The sequence below is a fragment of the Mastomys coucha genome, unplaced genomic scaffold (genome assembly GCF_008632895.1).
Source record: "Mastomys coucha isolate ucsf_1 unplaced genomic scaffold, UCSF_Mcou_1 pScaffold21, whole genome shotgun sequence".
In the NCBI taxonomy this organism is placed as follows: Eukaryota; Metazoa; Chordata; class Mammalia; order Rodentia; family Muridae; genus Mastomys; species Mastomys coucha.
In genome coordinates this window covers 39,063,600-39,068,350 of record NW_022196904.1, presented here as the reverse complement: position 1 = coordinate 39,068,350, position 4,751 = coordinate 39,063,600, and the positions used below count along the sequence as shown (strand labels likewise).

The following is a 4,751-nucleotide window of genomic DNA, read 5'->3' as shown; positions in this document are numbered from 1 at the left end:
TGATAAGATAGGAAGCAATTCAATTTGGTGGCTCTTGTAAAGACCATCTTATGTGCTAAAATATTGTAGAGAAACTTTTGTGTGTCTCTTAGAAGGATATGAGCTCTAGGGTTGTTGGAAGCATTACTAGGCACTTGAAGTCTCCTTTAATTAAAGTGGTTTATCTATGAAGCTTCCTTGTCAGTTTATTTTCTTAATGATAAGCAATATATAATACCTGGAATCAGGTATAGTTGCAATTGCCTATAATCTCAGAAACTGAGAGGCAGAAGGAGGGAGATCTTTATGATTTCAAGGCCAACCTGCACTACATAGTAAGTTTCAGGCCAGCTAAAACTACACAGTGAGACCTTGTTTCAATGAAACAAATAAAAAATAAACAAAATAATTTGTATATTAAGCCACCATAGGGTAATTGAATTTATTGGCATATGCACACACAAACACATACACACACACACACACACACACATATACACACACACTACTATTAATGAATCCTATTACTAATCCACTGAGTAGTATGTAAGCATTATTATTACTTCTATTTTTTTATCTGTTGTGCCAAGTAAGAGTATACACAATCTATCTTTCTTTCATATTCCATTCATTTGGCATATTATTTTTATCTCCTTTTTTGATTTTGTACAAATCTTTGTCATTGGAAATGTGTTTCATGAATACAGTCAAAAGGAAGAGAACACTATTGTGGAGGTCAGCAAGTGCTGGATGACAGGATCCTGATATAGCTGTCTTCTGAGAGGCTCTGACAATATCTGACTAATACAGAAGTAGAGGCTCACAGCCATGCATTGGACTGAGTACAGGGTCCCCAATGAAGGAGCTAGAGAAGGGACCAAAGGAGCTTAAGGGTTTGCAGCCCCTTAGGACAAACAACACTATGAACTACCTAGTACCCTCAGAACTCCCAGGGACTAAACTACCAACCAAAGAGTACACATGGTGGTAATAATAGCTCCAGCAGCATATGTATAGCAGAGAATGGCTAAGTCGGTCATCAATGGGAGGAGAGGACCTTGGCCCTGTGAAGACTCTATGCCCCAGTGTAGGGGAATGCCAGGGCCAGTAATCAGGAGAGGGTCTGGTGGTGAGCAGAGGTATGGGGGAGGGAACAGGGGTTTGCTTTTGTTTTTGTTTTTTTTATTTTATTTTATTTTTTGGAGGGGAACCTAGGAAAGGAGATATTGTATGACATGTAAATTAATAAAACATCTAATTAAAAAGGGGGGGATTGGGTCGGGTGGTGGTGGTGCACACCTTAAATCCCGACACTTGGGAGGCAGAGGCAAGTGGATTTCTGAGTTTGAGGCCAGCCTGGTCTACAGAGTGAGTTCCAGGACAGCCGGTGCTACACAGAGAAACCCTGTCTTGAAAAATCAAGAAAAAAGGTGGGGGGGGCTTGTGGTCATAGTGGAGCATGTGTCCTTACTACATTTTGGAGCATTTTCTGTATATATGCCAAGGAATGGCATAGCTGGGTGCTAGTACTATGTCCAATTTCCAAAGGAACCACCAAACTGATTTCCATAGTGGTTGTACCAGCTTGCAGAATGGGAACAACCCAGATGTCCCTCAACACAGGAATGGATACAGAAAAATGTGGTACATCTACACAATGGAGTACTACTGAGTAATTAAAAACAAAGAATTTATGAAATTCTTAGGGCACTGGATGGATCTGGAGAATATCATCCTGAATGAGGTAACCCAGTCAAAAAAAGAACACACATGGTATGCACTGGCTGATAAGTGGATATTAGCGCAGAAGTTCAGAATACGCAAAGTACAATCCACAAACCACAAGAAACTCAAGAAGGAAAACCAAAATGTGGGTACTTCATTCCTTTTTAAAAGGGGAACAAAATACCCATGGAAGGAGTTGCAGAGACTGAAGGAAGGACAATCCAGAGAGTTCCCCACCTGGGAATCCTTCCAATATTCAATCATCAAATCCAGACACTATTGTGGATGCCAGCAAATGCTGGCTGACAAGAGCCTGATATAGGTATCTTCTGAGAGGCTCTGACAGTACCTGACTAATACAGATGTAGAGGCTCACAGCCATCCATTGGACTGAGTACAGGGACACCAGTGAAGGAGCTGGAGAAAGGACCCAAGGAGCTTAAGGGTTTGCAGCCCCTTAGGACAAACAACAACTAACTAGTACCCTCAGAGCTCCCAGGGACTAAACCACCAACCAAAGAGGACACATAGTGGGACTAATGGCTCCAGCAGCATATGTAGCCAAGGATGGCCAAGTCGATCATCAATGGGAGGAGAGGCTCTTGGCCCTGTGAAGATTCTATGCCCCAGTGTACGGGAATGCCAGGGCCAGTAAGCAGGAGAGGGGGTCGGCTGGTGAGCAGAGGTATGGGGGAGGAAACAGGGGTTTGTTTTAGTTTTTGTTTTTTTATTTTTATTTTTTTTCCATTTTTTGGAGGGGAAACTGGGAAAGGAGATACCATATGACATGTAAATAAAGCAAATATCTAATAAAAAATCTAATAGAAATTTCAAAAAAATAAATAAACTTGACAAAATGAGTACCAAGAAATAAGAAAACGTGTGTGTGTGTGTGTGTGTGTGTGTGTGTGTGAAAAAGAAATGTGAAAATGTACTAATACAAAAATAATTCAAACTAATCCACTTATATAAACTCTGTTTAGCTTTAGAAAATATAATCTAGTCTATAAAAGCTCAATACCAATTTTACTGCATGTTTGTGGACTATGCACAAACTGCATTAAAATTTACAGAGACAAAAAAAGAATACAAATAAACAAAATTGTTTGTAATTTAAAAAAGGTGAAGGCTTGTGGTCCAAGCCCATGCTAAGAGATGTACTCTGGGAAAGGAGGGACACAACAATTCAGTGTAGGCTGGCATACAGGGATAAGCAAATCAGTCAGATTAAGGACAGCATCAGACTTTATTTTACTTTTACTTCCTGCTGCAGAACATGAAACCAAGCATTCTATTGGTGGAAGAATCATGGAATTAATTGAAGTGGCCCTCAAACTTGAGTTTGAATTTCTCTGCTGCTGTCTTAACTACCTTTGGGCTTAACATTTATTCACTCATTTTTCATTCTCCTTAATTATGTATTGCACTCCCATGTAGTGTGACCTGGACATTTCTGGTATAACAGAAAAGAGAAAGTGCTTGATGTCATCCAAGGCTTCTCTACTTCTATTTTTCAAATTTGGAAGGCAGACCCAGCCTACCTATCCTGACGGGTGAATCTGTTCTCACACAGGTCTTAGAAAGAAGCAGAACTTCCTTCATAACAGTCACTCTGGATCCATTTTTTTCTCATTTGGTAGACTCCTCTCATGACTATTTTTCACAGTGATGGCTTCCATTCTCCTAAACCTGAAAGGGAAATCTCAGCCCTAGAACAGAAAGAAAGTTGAATTCAAAGTCCCACTTTTTCCTGACATAGCCTTACATGCTGAGTGTCTGGGCATCAGCTGCTTCACAAGCAGGTAGAAGTTCTTTGGAGGCTGCCCAAATACAGACAACTTGAATTTAAACGAAGTTTCTAGAACCCTTTGGGTTTTATAAATGACTTAATCTCTGAAAATCTGTTTCCCCTCCTTAAGAACAAAGACCAGTCCATCCCAAACTGTAGGGTGACCCTTCTAATTACTGGTTGTACAGCAAACGTTCATGTCTTAATATTCTTTGCAGGAAAAATACTAGAGAATTCCAAAGCACAGGTCCATCCATCTCAGCATGGGGATGGAATGACCACAGTGAAACTTAAGTCTGTGACAGTCATTTTTTACTCAATTAGCTGGCCCTCATCATTGCCATGCTTGGGTGGAGATGGAATGCCATTGTGCTGTATATTCTGGGCATCTGTACAGGAATGTTTTCTCTGCCTGTATCCTCAACCTACCTGGGGCTGATTTCCAGCTTCTCTGTTTTCTGACTGTGTATTCCCTGGAGAGTACCAATATCTCTTCCATGCCATCTACATCAATATCACTGTATTCTATTTGAAGATTGTGTTTACCATTGCTTACCTTACAGGTCTGAGCATGCTGAGCAGCACCTGTCAGTCATATGGCCAATCTAGTATCACTGCCAAATGCCCAAACATATGCCAGCTGTTGTGTGTCCTGCTGTGGGCATAGTCCTAGATCTTTAGCTTCCTGGGATGAAAAGAGTATGACATTTATTCAACGTTTTTGATTCTGCTTAATATAAAATATTTGATTGCATCACAGCTACATGGTTAATTCTTAATGTGTCTCATTGGCTTCAGTCTGGTCTTGCTGGTCATGAACACTTGTGACTCCTGAAGGATGCTTGTGACCAGGCTGTATGTGACCACTGTGCTCACTGGTCTTCCTGTTCTTTAGATTGTCCAATAGGATCTATTAGTTCCTCATCATGTAGATAATGTATTTTTATAGTATGAACACCTTGTGGTGTTTACAAAATCACAATATTCTATTCTGTGTTATCAGCTGTGCAAACCCCATCTTTCCTTCCTTCTTGATCCCTTTAGAGACTGCATGTTCCAGAGGAAGACGCTCAAGCTGCTTGTGCAGAGAACACTTGTCAACTTGACACAAAACTTCACTTTAAGACATAAGCATTCAGCTTCCTATCCCTGAAAGCTCATGTTAATATCATAAAATGAAGTCAGTCAGATTTAACAGTTTCACAAAGTCTAAAAATTTAAGCATGTTAAAAGGTGAAGGTTCCATTATTTGTCCACA

At 40.3% G+C, this 4,751-nt stretch overlaps 1 pseudogene; it reads left to right on the top strand.

Moving 5' to 3' along the window:
* The first annotated feature begins 3,469 nt into the window (after positions 1–3,469).
* The window catches only part of LOC116101228, a 13,245-nt pseudogene continuing 11,963 nt past the window's right edge, over positions 3,470–4,751 (top strand).